Below are 17,889 nucleotides of genomic sequence, written 5' to 3' on the forward strand. Positions count from 1 at the left end.
CCAAGGATTTGGGGTCTTGGAATGTGGGTCCCAAGGTTGGGGGTGCAGGGGGAAAAAGGGGACCCTTGGGAACAGGGGTTCTGAGGGAAGAAGTAGCCCATCGGATGGGATGAAGGCAATGGTGGTGGCAGGCAATGGCAGTCCTGGGATGGGGGTCTCTGCAGAGGAGAGAGCAAGGCAATGGGGGTCCCATGGTTGGGTTCCCATGGGAATGGGGGTGCCAGGGTTGGGCAGTTGCTACGTGGCCACAGGGGTCACAGCTCCTTTCCAGGGTGCCTCAGATTTTGGGGTGACTCAGAGCCCAGCAAAGCGCTATCCCTGAAGCACTCCAGGGCTGTCCTGGGAGACTCTGTGTCCCTGCCCCACACACCTCCAGGTCAGGTCCCCCCATTTCCTGGCTCAGCAATGCCAGGCAACACTTGAAGACCAGTTGGTTCAGACCAAAGCCATAGAATAAAACCAAAAATCTTTCCCACACCATTATTTTCCCAATATGTAAAAACTCAGTGAAAATACAACTGTCAAGGTATAAATGCTCTGCTTTATAGAATCCATTGCTTTCCCAATAAGTCACTCACAAAATACCGCAAACAAATCACAATGAAATGAGAGTTTTCAGTTCTCTTTAGGAGCCCATTGGTACATACCACAGCAGCGTTTGCTTGGGGATAACCGAGAGTGGGGAATCTCCCTGAGTGTCCAACAGCTCCATGGGATTGTTCCCTGCCTGCTGGGTAGCAACCGAGCCCTGAAGGAAGCCTTTTCTTTGGCCATCTTTAGGAACTCTCCCCATTTTGCTCATTCCCACCCTGAAACTTGATTGATTTCCCTTGTAGGAAGGGGAGAAGCTCTGTCCATCCCTGGGACAGTGCACAGGAATCTGGGGAAATGCCCCTGTGTGCCTCAAGGTCCAAATGATCAATTGCTGCATTTCTGGACTGGTTCCCTCGCAGGTGCCCCTGCAGGGGTTTTTCCAGGCAGCCCTGCTCTGAAAACCATCAAAGGCCCTCACATAGCCACTGCTTGGGCTCTCTTTGGGATTTTTTGCTTCTTGCAGGGCTGAGCAAACCACAGCTCAGCTCATCCTGTGGGGGGGCCTTTTTCCACCCACAGAATTCTCACCTCTGCAGCAGCTCTAAAGCTGCCAGAATCAAAGCCAAGGGGGCAGGGGGGATCCTCAGGTGCTGGCTACCCCCTGGGGCTGGCCAGAGCAGGGCTGGGCAATGGCCATCTCTGTGCAGTGGGGCTGGGCCATGGCTGGGCCCCACTCTTGCATTGGCAGGGGTCCCCAGGATGTGCCACCCCTGGGACAGGCACCCGGCCAGGAATGTGCAGGGACATTTCTGGAACTGCCACCCCTTGGGACAGGACCCCCCATGCCAGGATGTGTCACCCTCTGGCACAGGATCCCCCAGCTGAACTCCAGAGGAGAGACCTTAGAGGACAGAAGCCCCCTGTATGTGCCCCCCTAGAAACAGAGAATGCCTCCTTTTCCCATCTAATTCTCAGCACAAATGGCCTCTTCCCTCTCCTCCAGGACCATGAAAGTGAAAGTGTTGAGCGGGCACAGCCCAGCACCTCCATCCCCCAAAGCCTCCTCACCCTTCCCTGCACCCCCTGCTCCCCATTTCCCCCCTCTCCTGGGTCCCCCAACCCGTTCCCTGCTCAGGTGCACCCCAGGATTTCTGAGCCAGGAACCGGGGGTGAGGGGATATGGCAAAAAGTAAGAAGTATAAGGACGAAAGAGAAATAAAGAGAGGAAAAAGTCAGGGGCAGGCGAGGACACAGAGGCCGAACTACCCAGGACCCCCATACCATGCCTGGCCAGGAAATGAACACCCCAGGGGTGATTATGCGGGGCCTCGCATCACCCCAAAATCTGAGGCACCCAGGGAAGGAGCTGTGACCCCCATGTTCCCCCCCAACCCTGGCACCCCCATTCCTCTGGGACCCCAACCTTGGAACCCAATTTCCTTCTGCCACCCCTTCCCTGAGACCCCCATCCCTGGACTGCAATTCCCCAGGATCTCCAACCCCAAGGAACAGCATCCCAGTAATTTCAGACCGTGGGACACCTCTGCCCTTGGGGACCTTGATTCCCCCAGGACCACCATTCTCACAGGGTCCCCCTTTCCCCTGGCACCCCCATTTCATGATCACAAATCCCTGGAGGCCACATTGTTCTGGCACCCTCATCCCCAAGTCAGAGTCTACCCAACCCTTGGGACACCCATTTACCTGGGACTCCATCCCTGGGCACCCCATTCTCCTGGACACTCATCCCTGGCTCCCTACACAGCCTTAGACTCCAAATTGTGGCAACATCATGTCCCCACCATGTCCCCAGACTATGCAGCCTTGTCTCCAGCCTGTCCCCATCCTGTCCCCACCCTGCCCCCACCAAGGGCCACCTACACGTGGGGACAGACGTGACCTCGCTTCCTTCCCCTTCATCTGAAGAGCCGCCAGCCAGGGGAGCAGCGGCCACAGCAGCGAGTGACAGCCAGTGCACATGGCTGGGGACACCGGGATGGCCGGGAAGGTGGCACTGCTTCTGTGGGGTGAGTGCCCTGGGCACGGGCCTGACACCCTGGGGATGGGCCCTGGTGAGGCAGAGACTGGTGGGAAGGGGGCACAGGGGGGCTTTAAGGTCCCCTGAGGTCCCCAATGGCAGCAGAGGCAGAGCAGGGCATGGAGCTCAGTGTGAGCAGAGATTTAGGGTGGCTTTAGGGACAGAAATAGGGCAACTGAGATGTGGAGACAGGAGGAGGGGGATAGAGATTTGGGGACAAGTATGTGGCAGAAGGAGCCTTGGAGTTTGTGGACTGTGGGGATAGGGACAGGGTAACAGGGATACTGGGACATGGAATGGGGCCACATAACATGCAAATGTCACCTGGCCATGGGGAAAGGTGCCATTGAAATGGGATCATGGGCATATGGCCATGGGACTTGGCTGTGGGGACAGGTGCTGTAGGGCTGGTGGAGGTGGGCAGTGCAAACATAGGGTGTCCACAGTGTCCCCATGACCCTCACCCAGCCCTGTCCCTTCTCCCTTCCAGTCCAGATCCTCAGACTCGCTGGTGAGTCCTTGGGGGATGCCAGGTCCCCACCCCACTGTCCGCAACCCTGCAATGGCCCTGGCAGGCTGGTGTCCCCTGTCACTCGCAGGTGCCCAGACCACCCAGCTCCTGGTGGAGCCCCCCTGGAGGCTGGCGGTGCTGTGGGACCGGGTGACACTGACCTGCCAGGGCTTGGGGTCAGCTGGTGACACCACCTGGTACAAGGATGGGCAGTGCTGGGGGCAGGAGGGAGGCGACCATTTCACTGTCACTGAGAGAGGCAACTACATGTGTGAGAGACCTGGAAGTGGGTGCAGCCTGCCCGTGAACATCTCAGACAGTGAGGGTGGTTTGTGTCCCCGGCTTGGCACCCACGGGAACCCCAAGGATGCTGGATGAGCTCTATTCCATGGGTCACCCTCTGGTGTGACCAGAGACTGTCCCCTATACAGGGGGACATCCCAGAGCATCCCACTATGGGGGGACCCTCGTGTTGAAATTGGGGAAACCTGGTGTGCTGGCTTTGACCCAATATGGGGGTCCTGATGATATCAGGACCCTCCAGACCCCTGTGATGTGATGGCACCCCTCTGCCCCCCAGAGCAGGTGGTGCTGCAGGTGCTGGCGTGGGCACTGCTGGAGGGGGAAACGCTGACACTGCATTGCCGGCACAGGCAGGAAAAGTCGGCCACTCCAGTGTTCTTCTACCGCGAGGGGACCGAACTGAGAGGGCTCCACAATGGGACCGAGCTGTCCCTCTCCCCTCTGCAGCGGAACCACAGTGGCCGCTACCACTGCAAGGCCTGGGTAAACAACGGGGTATCATGGGGATGGGAGAAGTCAGTGCCGGTGACAGTGACAGTGCATGGTGAGCACCTCACAGCCGCCACCCCGACAGCCCCATAGCGCCTCACCAGGGATTCGGGGTCATTGTTTCCAAAGCCACCCATTTCCTGCTCTGAGCTTGTCCAGGGACCAGTGCTGGAGGGTCCCCCCGAGCCCACCCAAGGGTCCCCCCTCACTCTCAGCTGCCTCAGCACCCCCAGCCCCCTGCGGCCCCAAGACCCCTCCTGCACATGTTCTACTGGGATGAGCAGGTGGTGGGGGGCCCGCAGGGGTCCCCTCAGCTGCTGGTTCCCGCCGTGGTGGTCTCCCACTTGGGGAATTACAGCTGCCAGGTGCGCTCCCAGAGGGGTGCCATGCGGAAAAGCAGTGCCCAGCTCCGGGTCATGGGGCGCAGTGAGTGCGGGGATGGGCACGGGGAGCCCTCACAGCCTCCTCTAGTCTCCTTTCCTGGGCATCTCCATGTCCCTCGGACACCATGCTTGTGTCCTCCGCCTCTGCCCTGTGTCCCCTCACCCCTCTGTGGTGTGACCCCATCCACAACATCCCCCATCACACCCACCCCCCTTGTCCCTACCCACCCACACCGGCTGCCAGCCCCTCCCTGTGCTCTCAGCCCAGACTCTGTCCCCACAGTGCCTGTGGCCAATACCACCACCACCCTTGGCACCCTATCACACCAGGTGTGTGCAGGTGACCCCATGACCCTGCGCTGCTTGGTGCAGGTAGGCTCAGCCCCTGTAACCTTCACTTGGCTGCACAATGGGCAGGAGGTGACCCAGGGTCCCCTCCTGGAGCTCAGGGCAGTCGATGTGGGACATTCGGGCACCTACCAGTGCATAGCCCCCAACGAGCTGGGACAGGACGGACACCATGTGTTCCGGGCACATAGCCCAGAGTTGACCCTGTTGGTGACACCGTGGGGACACAGGGACAAAGGTAAGGTCACACAGGGTTATTCGGGGTCGAAGGACCCTTGAGGTTCTGGGTGACCCTGATGTGTCCCCCTCGGTTTCTTGCAGTGGCCGCAGGTGTCGGTTGGGCCCTTTTCTTCCTGCTCCTGCTCGTGGGTGTCATTGTGGCCTGGCATCCGGTGGCACCGTGTGGGTGGGTGACAATGGGGGGACAGGGGGTCCTAGGGAGCTGTAGAGGGCCCCAGAGTGTGGGCATGATAGGGCAGCACCCATTGCCCCAGAACTGTCACCTTGCCCTGGGGTCCTGTAGGGTTTGGGGAGGTGCTGGAGGGTCGTGCAAGGATGTTGGGGATTCTTTCAGGGGCTCTGGCAGTGTTTGGAGCATGTCTGTCCCCTCTGGACTTTGAATTCTTGAGGCTGAGTTGGCCCAGGGCACTGGGGAGGCTCATGAACTGGGGGGCTTGAGAGATGCTTGGGGGTTGTAAGAGGATTTGAAGGTCCTGTGGGGGTTCAGGAATCCTGAGAGGGGTAGGGCCCTGGGACACCACAGTCACCCTTACCCTCTTTCCTTTGCAGCTGCCAGGAAGAAGCAGAAAAGGTGAGTGGGTTCTTCAACCATGAGTCCCCTTTTTCCAGCATGTCACAAGTCTCCATCGCCTCCCACATATTGTATTTTTCCCCACAGCCCCCCCCCACTCCGATCCCCTGGCCCTCCCAGAGGAGGGAGAGGTTGTGTACACCCATGTTGTGAGCACCAAACATGTGCAGCGCGAGTACTGTGGATTGGGGAGACAGTCACAATGGTGTCACCCCTTCTCCTTTGATGCCTCCAACCGTTCTCTCCTGCAGGGCCCTCAGGCATCACCGACCACCAGTAACCCTGGGTGGCCCATGTGGAGCTGCGGGGATCGCAAGGGCGACCAAGAAATCCCAGTGACATCAATGAGGTTGTGCTGTGACACTGGGGGCAACTGGGGTGCACTGGGTGTCCCCACCCATGGGCACCCACTCGTGTGTGTGCTGCCACTAAAAACTGCCCCTCCCTGTGGAGGCACAAAGATCCCAAAGGGCTGAGAGAAGAACAATTTCCTGAAACAGCAAAGAGAGAGAATAAAACCAAAAGCTACAGCAACAATGTTCAGATTCCAAATTTTCACAAGAAGATCAATTTCCTGGGGAAGTCCCCAAAAGGAACAAACCCTGGAAACTCTCCCCTGCACAATTCCTCCACCAGAGGAACCTGCAACTTGCAACTTCCTTGCTCTGATGGCCAAAGCGGCCTTCAGGAGGCTCTGGATTCTCTTGTGCCTTGTCCCAAACTCCTCCTCTGCCCTGTTGCACCCACGAGGATGTCACAAAGTCCCTGTGGGGGTTCCAGAGCCTCCCCCTTCTTCAGAGCAGGTCAGGATCCAGCCATGACACAGGGTGGGATGTCAGAGACAAGAAAAGTTTGATGTCTGGAGACATTGTGGAACACCTGTGTGTGGCAGGGGTGGGTCAGACTTTGCTTTTGGTGAGATAGGGCCCCGTCTGTCCATCAGTCTGTCAGCCATGGCACACTAGGGACAGTGTGAGGCTCTGCCAAAGCCAGCCCCTGAGTGGCTGGGTGACGAGAAGTGCCACCTGGAGAGAGGGCCCTTGGTAGCCAAACTGGCTTACAATGCAGAGCATGAGGTTGCAAAATCCCAGACCCTGTCTTTCTTGGGATGTCTGTCTTATCCCCAGAGTTGGCAGATCATTTAAATGAGAAATGTCTGCCAAGGAAAGTGGGAACTGTCCTGGAATGAAAAGAAGACCCATGCTAAAACTTTTATTGATTTCAAAAATGATGGGGCTTCCAGGCCAAAGTGTAGAAAAAGGAATAACAGCTCTTTACTAGGAAATTTATAAACCAGAACAGAACAAACAACACAAAACCAGAACTTTCCCTCCCGCTCAGCGCTGTTGGTTTTTGTGGCAGTTATAACTGCGGCCAGCAAGGGGCGCTGCAAGGAGCACTCCCGGCCAGCAGGGGGCGCTGCAGAGAGCACTCCCGCCCAGCAGGGGGTGCCCCGGTCCAGCTCCATCTCCTCAGGGGCCATGGCGGCCTTGGACGGGAGGCAGGAGGGGAAATTGCTCCTTTTGCAAACTCCTGGGCACCAATCGCTCCCGGCACCACCACCGGCAGTGGGCAGAAGCCGCCAAGGCAGCAGGTTGGATCCCAGTGCCCACTGGCAGCGTAGCAGTATCCCGGGGCAGGCATACACCCTGCACAACACCCACAACCACTCTTCATGATCCCGAATGGAAGGAGGGCAGCACCTGACCCCAGGCAGGTCTCGGGTCCACAGCAGCACCTCTGGTGGCTTTACACCACAATTCCTGCAAACCCTCAGCCTTTTACTGAGGTGAGGAGGGCAGGGATGGAGCAGCTTTGGGGACACCTGGAATCCACACAGGGTCACTCCCCACAGCCCCACCATGGCTGTGGGTGAGCCCCTGTTCAATATTTCCACACTGTTCCCTCATGTCTAGCAGCCATGGTCAGAACCCAAAAGTTCTTCTCAGGCTGTTACAAAGGGCTGCAGGTTTGAGACAGGAAGGATGATAGACCTGATCAGGTTTTTCAACAGATTGTTGTTGTCTTTGAAGGGTATTTGGGGCTCTCTCAGAACCTTGGGCAAAGGGAGAAAATGATAAATTGCTGCATTTCTGGACTGGTTCTCCCGCAGCTGCCCCTGCGGGGGTTTTTCCAGCCAGGCCTGCTCTGAAAACCATCAGAGGCCCTCGTGGAACCGCTGCGTGGGCTCCCTTTGCGTTTTGTGTTTCTTGCAGGGTTGAGCAAACCACAGACAGGCCTTTTCCCCCCACTGAATTCTCACCTCTGCAGCAGCTCCACAGATTCAGAGCCCCTTGGAATCTGTCTGGGGTGACGCCCTGACTGCCGGCACCTTGTGGAGGCTGTGCTGGGCCACGAGTCTCCCAAAAATCTGAGGCACCCAGGGAAGGACCCTGAGACCCATGGGTCCACCCAGCCACAGCCCATCCCTGGGACTTCCATTCCCTTGGAAATCAAATCAAGGGTGTCCCATTCCTATATGTTCCGCATTGCATGGGACCTCTATCCCAATATTTACATTCCGCAGGATCTCCATGGCCCTCTGTCCCATTCCAAAAGAACCCTCTCCTATTCATTTCATCCCCTGAAATCCTGCTTTCCCCAGGACCTTGATTCTCCAAGGACCCCAGTTCCTATGGGACCCCACATTCCCCCAGCATCCCAATTGCATGACCCCAAATCCCTGGAGCCCACATTCCCCTGGGACTCCCATCTCTGAGTCCTCCCATCCCTGGGGACCCCCATTCCCATGGCACCCCCTGTCGCTGGTGATTCCCCCTCTTCAGGATCCCCATTCCCAGGGCCCCCATCCCTGGGACCCCCCATTCCCCTGGACACCCAGCTCTGGCTCCCAAAACTCTCTGAGCCCCCCACTCCTGAGAACCCCATGTCCTACTGTGTCACACCCAGCCTTGTCCCCATCCTGTCCCCACCCTGCCCACAGCCTGGGCCCAGCTTGTGGCCACCCTGCCCCCACCAGGTGCCACCTACGCATGAGGGTGAGATCTGACCTCGCTTCCTTCCCCTTTGGCCAAATAGCCACCAGCCAGGCGACAGCCACCCCTGGCAACGGTGACAGCCAGTGCACATGGCTGGGAACACTGGGATGGCCGGGAAGGTGGCGCTGGTCCTGTGAGGTGAGTGCCCCATACATGGACCTGACACCCTGGGGATGGGGAGGGGACGGGGCACAGGGGGGCTGTGGGGTCCCCTGAGGTCCCTAATGCCCCCAGAGCCAGTCCATGTTACCCACAGCAGACCTTGATGGGACTCTGACTGATGTAGGATTTTGGGAATGGGGATGTGGGAGACAGGAATGTGGGGACTGGCACCTTTGGGCTCAGGTAGCTCTGGGCAGAGAGACAAGGAAACTGGGATGCAGGGACAGAAGGAGACAAGAACAGTGAAATTGTGGCCATGGGATGTGATCATGGTGATGGGATCATGAGCTGGTGGGGGTGACCTGGGCCAGCATGGGCTGTGTCTGTGGTCTCCTTATTCCCAGGGTGTCCACAGTGCCCCCATGTTCTGCCTCAGCCAAGGGTGGCCTCGGTATCCCTGTTCCCAAGGTGTCTGTGCCACATGGACGCGGTGCATGGGTGGCTGTGACACAGACATGTCTCCCTGCTTCAACAAGTAACTTTTGGGGACCACCATCACACGCTTTCCCAGTGGGAGCTGCTGTCCCCATGGGGATAGTTTGGGGAAGCCTTCATGCCCTGTGGCCCAGGTGGCTCTGTCCCCACAGTTCCACCCCCACTGAGCCCTGTCCCTTCTCCCTTCCAGCCCAGGCCCTTGGCTAGCTGGTGAGTTCTCAAGGGATGCCATGGCCCCACCTCGCTCTCCCCAGCCCCACGCTGGCCCTGTCAGGCTGGTGTCCCCTGTCACCTGCAGGTGCCCAGACCACCCAGTTCCTTGTGGAGCCCCCCTGGAGGCCGGCGGTGCTGTGGGACTGGGTGACACTGACCTGCCAGGGCTCAGGGACAGCTGGTGACACTACCTTGTACAAGGACAAGCAACACCTATAGCAGGAGGAACCCGACCACTTCACTGTCAACATGGAAGGCACCCACATGTGTGACAGACCTGGCACTCGGTGCAGCCCCCCCATGAAGTCTCAGACAGTGAGGGGTTTGAGGTGTCCCCAACCTGGCACTCACGGGGACCCCAAGGGCTCTGGGTGGTCTCTGCTCCATAGGTAATCTCCTGTGTGACCAAAGCCCGTCCCCTGCTCTGTGGACATCCCAGAGCATCCCAGTGTGGAGAACCCCATGTTGGAATTGGGTACCTGATGAAGTGAAGGGAGACGACCCATCGTCTGATCAGCATCGAACTCCGATTTATTGATCCACCAGGTGCATTTTATAACAGTGTTAATTAAGCTCATACATTTGCAAAACCTGAGCTCATCATAGGTTACAGATTAAACATTAATCCCTCCTTTTGTTTTCAATACCTGTGGCTTGTTATTGAAACCAAGATTTGTGTTCTCACCCTGATATGAATGGTTCTCAAGGCCTCCATGTTTGTCACTTTTGTTTTCCGTAACAGCCAAGGACAGAATGTTTACCTGTTATGAAAAAACAGCCTGAGAACTCTGCTGTTTATAGAAATGTGCCTGAGAAACAGGCTTGAGACTTAGCTGCTTACAGCTGCCTTTTACTTTTCCATCAGCTGTATATTTTCATGGCCTTTTTTCCTTCAAGCCATGTCTGAGCAAAATTGTCCAACAAATTCCCGCTTTTTTCTTTTTTGCTCAAGGTGGTTAGTATGCCAGGTTTCTCTATCATTCTACTGACCATATTTTGAATACAACCAAAAATAAAAAGCAAAATAAGCAAAAGCATTCAAAAGCACACTTAGTATCTCTATAAGGTTCCCCAGCCACGGTCCGAGCAATGGCTTTTACCCCTAAGGGTAAAAACCACCCCCAACTGAGCCATAATGTCCTGCCTTATCAGGCATTGCAGGGTAGGTGGTAATTGGACTAAGAAAAGAAGGCTGTTAGCTGTTTTCATTCATGCGAACCCGGAGAGGAGGCAAACAGCTAGGGCTAATAATGCTGGAATCCACCCCAGTGTCCAACAAGCTTGAGAATGATCATTTCTGCCCTTGAAATTCCACGTCCACCCTTTTCTTGGGTTTCTCAGAAAAGTTCAAAGTCAGTAAGGTAAGTCCTCCGGCGGATTCAAAACCATTTTCCCCCTCTCTTGTCCTTTTACAGTCTGTAATCCCTTAGTCATTTGGCTCAAATGGCACCTAATAGATAATTTAACTTAAACTACTTAGCAACAAATAAAACTTACTATAGAAATAAAATATAGCATTTACTATAACTTACTTACAGGCCTGATTCTAAAATACTAAGCTAAAACAACTTTCTTCACGTGTTTGCTGCAGCATTTATACAAAAAAGCACATTCATAACATCTTACTTACACAATCACACCAACACATTTCCAACATCCCTAAATTTTTCAAAATACAATTTTGGAGTCTGATGTTCTACCGACTGAGTTATCTAGGCTTCCGATGCTTAAAGTCCATGTTAATACAGGTGATTTTGACAGCATAACGAATGCTAAGCCAAATCGGCTGAAATTTGACTCCCACATTCAATACGCTGATTTCTGTTTCACAGTCTCTGCCAGGGAGAACAAAAGGTCCTTTTAACTTAGGTGAGAAACGTCTTGATAGCAATGGTCCTTGGTGTCATTTGTTTATTATCACTGGTTTCTTAATTGCAGTAGGGATCCCTTCTTTTGTTGACAAGAGTCACATTTATTACTGCTGTTAGGTCTAAAACTGAAGCTTTCTTGCCGGCTGCGGGGCGGAGAGAGAAATCCTGGCACTGGAAAAGCGCTCCGGTCCCCCGCTGCTTGTGTTGGAGCGGGCGAACCCCCCCGCCCTGGGTGCAGCGTGCGCTCTGTCCGTGCTGCAGCTGTGGCGGCGCGGGTCACTCCCCCCACGGTGGCTCCGCTCCCCCTATGGCAGCTCTCTGTGGTGTCGGGTTGGAGACAGAAGAGGGTGCTGATGCTTCAGCAACGACTTGAGCCAGTGCGTGGTCCCTGCAGTTCACGCTTCCCGGTCTCTGCTTGCAGGCACTCGTATCGTAGGTGTCCGAGCGGCATTTTTGGCCCCAATTAGCTGTCGGAGGCAGTGCTGCTGACGTTTGAAGAGGTGCAAGAGCAGCTAACACCTGACTTTGAGAGGATTTCACCTGTTCTTGTAGGTCTAGCCCTACTTGTTTGATTGCATCTACTACAAAGGCTTCTGCTCCTGTTGGCACCAATGCCATCCTTTCTAATGCCTCCTTCTATAGTCCAATTGGCACCCAGAGTATTAATCACTCTCCTAGTAGTAGAATTACAATTTTGGAGAGCACACTCCTTGAGTAATGCCTCCCTAAGATATTCTGGCACCCCAGCTCTTTCAGTTGCGGCAGCAGCCTTATCAATAAATGACCCAAATGACTCTTCTGCCCCTTGCTTAATTCCCATATACATGGGTACCCCTCCTGGTTCTTTTACCCTCTCTATAGTGAGTCTAACTAATCTCATAGCCTCCCGGCACTTCTTCTGGCCCAATAGAGCTTGTGCCTCAGTACGAAGAAAAGGTCCCAGGCCCATAAGTTCATTAATAGTGATGCCATGGAGAGGGTCACCCGGCTGCCTCTGAACTGCCACACATTCGTTAACAAGCACTTGCCAATGAGCATTAAATAACAGCTGCTGATGTTGAGTAAAAATCAATTTAGCTAATCCACGACAATCATTAACGAGAAGGAGGCTAGTGTCAAAAATATAATCTAACATTTGTTTGACTGGCTCACTTTTAACTCCAAACTGACTGACAGTAGATCGTAGTTGAGACAACCATTTCCAATCAATAGCGGTAATAGTCACCTGCATGCCACCCCCATCCTGAGGACTGAAGACAACCGGGCAAGCCAGTTCAGTAGCAACGCTTACAATCTCCTGATCTCCCTTTTCCATTTCATCTCTTGCCAAGGCAGCCCACGCCTCCCGTCGCTCCCTCGCAATAGCCGCCACTAGGTTGTTTTCCGCCCCAGGGATTGGCTGATTGCTTTTCGGGAGCTGACCGGGCGGTCTCGGCCATGGATGCTGTTGTTCAGAGGATACGGGAGCCTCAGAAGTGGTCTGTGGAGCCTGGCTTGCCGAAGACAGTGGCGAAGCAGGTAATAAAGCGCTCTGTGTAGCCTGGCTTGCCAAAGGCGGCAGTGAAGCAGGTAATGAAACCGTCCTCATTGCGGGGGCAGATGGAATTCCCCTCTCCTGATCGTATTCCCTATATTGATCATAATCTTTATTACAGTCATGAGCGGCGGTAGCCTGCTGAGCAGCCTTTTTTTCAGCCTGCAACTGCAGCAATTCATTGTGAACGACCCGCCATAATTTACCTAACTTCTTGGCAGTTTTATCACCATCTAAAGTAGCCTACCATATTATATCACAGAATTTACGCCACTCTGTTAACTCGTGAACCGTATGGGGGTTAAGGAAAACTCCTCTATCATAACCATAAGATAAAAGTCCTGGTAAATCCCTCTGCAAATCTAGTCCTTTAACCTGCCTTTTCTGCAAAAAAGCAATAAATACATTATATGCTGCTTGCCTCTCCATACCTAAATCGAAAGCGCTTTTGCAGCTCCTCGAGGTCGTGGCAGCACATCTCGGCCAGGCTCGCCTTTACGATCACCTAGAGCACGGCGCGTCTTGGCTTCTTTTCTATCTGCTTTTTTTTCTTTGCGCTTTTGCTGTCCCAGCTGCTACGGAACCCGACCCGTTTCTTCACTCCCCGTGGTGCGTCGCAGTATGAGGTCGGGGTCACCATTTGATGCAGTGAAGGGAGATGACACATCATCTGATCAGCATCGAACTCCGATTTATTGATCCACCAGGCACATTTTATAACAGTGTTAATTAAGCTCATACATTTGCAAAACCTGAGCTCATCATAGGTTACAGATTAAACATTAATCCCTCCTTTTGTTTTCAATACCTGTGGCTTGTTATTGAAACCAAGATTTGTGTTCTCACCCTGATATGAATGGTTCTCAAGGCCTCCATGTTTGTCACTTTTGCTTTCTGTAACAGCCAAGGACAGAATGTTTACCTGTTATGAAAAAACAGCCTGAGAACTCTGCTGCTTATAGAAATGTGCCTAAGAAACAGGCTTGAGACTTAGCTGCTTACAGCTGCCTTTTACTTTCCCATCAGTTGTATATTTTCATGGCCTTTTTTCCTTCAAGCCATGTCTGAGCAAAATTCTCCAACAGGTACCCCTGGTGCCCTGGGTGTGACCCAATGGGGGGACCCTTATGAAAACGGGACCCCTGGTGTGTTGAGACCCCTGTGTCTCGCAGCCCGGTTGGTGCTGCAGGTGTTGGCACGGGCACTGCTGCAGGGAGACACGGTTACACTGCGCTGCTGGCATTGGCGGGACATGCCACTCACAGAGGTGCGATTCTACCATGGGGGCAAGGAGGTGGGGAGGTCCTGCTATGGGGCCAAGCTCTGCCTGTTGATTCTACAGCTGCACCACAGTGGCCACTACACCTGCAGGGGCTGGGTGGACACCGAAATGTCAATGTGGGCACAGTCGGTGCCAGTGACAGTGACAGTGCATGGTGAGCACCCCCACGGCTGCAACTCCAATATCTTGACACTCCCAAAGTCACTTCCCAGCAGACTCCGAATCACAGTCCTCACCTCCCCTCTCCTTCCCAGAGCTCTTCTTGGTGCCGGTGCTGGAGGGTCCCCCTGAACCCACCCAAGGGTCCCCCCTGACTCTCAGCTGCCTCAGCACAACCAGCCCCCTGCGGCCCTGAGACCCCCTCCTGCACGTGTTCTACCAGTACGGGCAGGTGGAGGGGGGCCGGCAGGGGTCCCCGCAGCTGCTGGTGCCCGTTGTGGGGGTCTCCCACCCGGGTAATTACAGCTGCCAGATGCACTCGAAGGGTGGGGCCGTGCGGAAGAGCAGCGCCCGTCTCCGTATCACGGTGTGCAGTGAGTGTGGGGATGGGCATGGGGAGCCCTCACAGCCTCCTTGGGCCCCCAGCACTGCATGGGGACTCCCAGCGCTCCCTGACACCTGCCCTGTGGCCCTAACCTTTCCCAGATCTGTCCCTGCCCCCCCATCCTTTCTTGGGTCTTTCCCCTGATCCCCCAGCCCTACATGGGTACCCCCATCCTTCCCTGACACTTTTTCCATGTCCTGCCCTCCCTCCCCCAGGTCCCTCCCCAGGTGCCCCATTCCTTGCCCATGTCTTCCTATCCCTCACCGGGTCCCTTCAGTCCTTCTTGCTGCCCCCCACCCCTCTCTGAGGTCCCCGCACGTTCCCCAGGTCCCTCCATCCTCTCCCTGTTTCCCCATACCCTCCCTGGTGTTGCCCCACTCCCTCTTCAGGTGTCTGCCCTCCTGAATGCCCCATTCCCCTGTTTCCAAGCCTCCCCATCTGTGTGCCCCCTCTCCCACATTGGGGTCCTGCTGCCCCTCCCTGACTGCCCCGGGTCCCTCACTGTCTTCTGCTGTCCCCCCGTCCCACAGGGGTCCCGCCCTCGGGGGTGTTCCTGTCAGCACAGCCCCCCAGGATGAGAGGTGGCACTTGGGGACAGCCTGGTGCTGGGCTGCACGGTGGGGACAGGTCCCCTGTCCTCCTCCTGGCACCGGGAGGGCTCAGCGGCACTGCTGGGCACTGGCCTCCGCCTGGAGCTGCGCCACATTGGGGAAAATGACAGCGGCCAGTACTGGTGCCGGGTTAGTGACGGGGACAGCGTGGCCGAGAGTGACCCCCTGAATGTCACCATCCTGTGTGAGCAGGACCCTCGGGCTGGGGGTGACCCTACGCACAGCACCCCCCTCCGACCTCGCCCACTGCCAGCCTTGTCTGCGACCCCACAGGTGCCCGTGGCCAATGCCACCATCACCCTCAGTCCCCTGTCACACCAGGCGCATGCAGGTGACAACATGACCCTGCACTGCTCGGTGCAGGTGGGCTCAGCCCCTGTCACCTTTACCTGGCTGCACAACGGGCAGGAGGTGGCCTGGGGTCCCCTCCTGGAGCTCAGGGACATTGATATGGAACATTTGGGCACCTACCAGTGTGTGGCCACCAACCAGCTGGGACAGGACAGGCACCGCGTGTTCTGGGCACTGAGCCCAGAGCTGGCCCTGGAGGTGACACGTGGGTCATCCTGTGTCACAGGTGGAGTCACACAGGGTCACCGGGGTGTTACTGACCCCCATGGTTCAGGGTCACCTCAGTGTGTCCCAGTCTATTCCCAGCAGTGGCTGTGAATGTCAGCAGGACCCTCCTGTTCCTGCTCCTGCTCCTGGCTGTCATCGGGGGCTGTCACTGATGGCACCGCAAGGTTGGTGGAAATAAGGGGGATGGGGGGTCCTGGAGTGAGGGGGAGACCCCAGAGTGGAGTCAGAGTTCGGCACCACCCAGGGCCCCTGAGCTGAGGGAAACTGAGCCTGCAGTCACCTCGGCTGGAGGTCTTGGGCATGTGGGGGAAATTTGGAGGGTGTTGGTTGTGCTCCAGGGTCATGGCTGGGTGGGCTTTGAGGAACATTGGGTTGGCACTGGGAGCTCCTGGAGAGTTTGGGGAGCTCCTGGAGGGCTGTGCAGGGATGTTGGAGGACCTTTTTGGGTCCTGGGGGAGTTTGGAGATGCCCCTCCCTGCCAGGCTTGGGGTTCCAGGGACAGAGAGGGTTTGGGGCACCAGGGGATTAGGGTCCTGCGGTGGTGCATAATTTCTGGGGTCCTCAGGGGTGTTTAGAGTGTCCAGGAAGAATCAGGGGTTCATTGGGAATTGGGGTTGAAATGGGGAATTGGGGTCCCGTGGGTGATTGGAGCTGCTGAGATCCCAGGAAGGTTCAGGGGTCCCAGTGTCCCCTTGGTCACCCCCTCCCCTTTTCCTTGTTGCCACCAGGAAGCTCCAGGACAGGTGAGTGGGGGGCTCAGGCTGGGACTCCCCTTTTCCCCACAGGACCCCCCAGGAGGAGGGGGCTGTGCTCAATAACCACATCGTGGGCACCGAGTGAGCAAGGTCTGAGTATGGGGGGGCAGGGACACATTTGTTTTGTGGAGAAAAGAAAAAGTACTCCACAACTTTTTGAAAGTGTTAAAGCTGGTATGTTTCTTACAGCGCTGGATGCATGCAGAGATTGCTCTCCTCAAAAAAGGCATGTGGACCTCTGAGAACTTCAGGTCTCTTTTTATCTCCCTCTCAAATACATATGCATACAGTTTCACAATATGGTTTATGGGTTTCGTGTGACATTTGGCACTAGTTCCTTTTTATCTGAAAGAATTCCGAGGTCAGGCTGACTTGCCCTTACAGCAGTCCCTGTCTCTCTCTGTCATCTTCTGTCTCCCCCGCTTTATCTCTGTCCTTCGCTGAAATAACTTCACTGAGCTTAGGCCTTGCTGTCTGGCTAAATAACTATGGTTTCTAAATGCAGACTTTACTCAAAAATGTACATTTCACCTAAATAAAATGAATTTCTATCTTGGAAAATTTTCATTTTGCCTCATTCTCCCCTTGCCTAAAAGGGGGAAGTAAATTCTTTTACTTTGTACAAATTCTTATTTGTACAAAGTAAAAGAACAACAAGTGTACTTTAGTGCTTTACCATGTATGTTTCATAATGGATAATCTTAAACCTATGCTAACTAATATTAACAAAACTACAGTAGGATGACACAACTTATTAAAGATTCTATTTGCAGTTGGCGACTACTTAAAGACCACATCTCACCAGTGATGATCTGCATTTTGTTTTACTCTGCAGAATTCTAGCTATTTCTTTTTGTATCACATTGAACAGTTCTCTCTGCTTCTTTGAGTTTTTCTTTAGGATCTTTAGTAGGTCTTGGTGCTTAATTAATTGTTTTACTAATCTAAGATCCATTCTAATAGTGTTGGAAAAGAAATGAAATTTAGCAAAATGTGTAATTATAGTTTAGTTATGAGTTGTGTGTGAATTGGTTTGTTAAAAGCAGTTTGTAGCTGTTGATAGTGTGTGTGTTGGGCTTGTGTGTAACCTAGCAGGTAGTCTTAGGAATTTAATAAATATTTAAACTAGTGCAGGAAAGTAAGAATGCTAACCTGTCTGGAGGCAGCATACAATGCTCTTAGAATAAGATAAGCAGAAGATTTATGATCTTGCTTGTGAACTAAGGAATGTATCACAAGGGGACTGTGACTAGGCAAGGGGAACTGTTTCTTGGAGACCTTGTTATGAATTGCATGTATAAAAAGGGAAGCACTCATATGTGAAATTGGGGGCTCGGACTTGGGATGTTAGTCCGCCGGCACCCCCAGGCCCTTAATAAAGCACCCACAAAACTTATCCGAGTTTTGTGTCATTTATCAATCGGGAAACAATAGGAGTAGGTGATAGTCGGTGATTCATTGTGTAATTGCTTTCAATCAGCTGGTGG

General features: G+C 54.5%; 1 pseudogene; it reads left to right on the forward strand.

Moving 5' to 3' along the window:
• LOC128948111 (Fc receptor-like protein 3) overlaps positions 1 to 16,487 on the forward strand; it is a 35,577-nt pseudogene extending 19,090 nt beyond the window's left edge.
• The last annotated feature ends 1,402 nt before the right edge of the window (positions 16,488 to 17,889 follow it).

This window comes from Melozone crissalis, unplaced genomic scaffold (genome assembly GCF_028551555.1).
Source record: "Melozone crissalis strain CALT ecotype California unplaced genomic scaffold, PUWL_Pcris_2 ptg000114l_1, whole genome shotgun sequence".
Classification (NCBI taxonomy): Eukaryota; Metazoa; Chordata; class Aves; order Passeriformes; family Passerellidae; genus Melozone; species Melozone crissalis.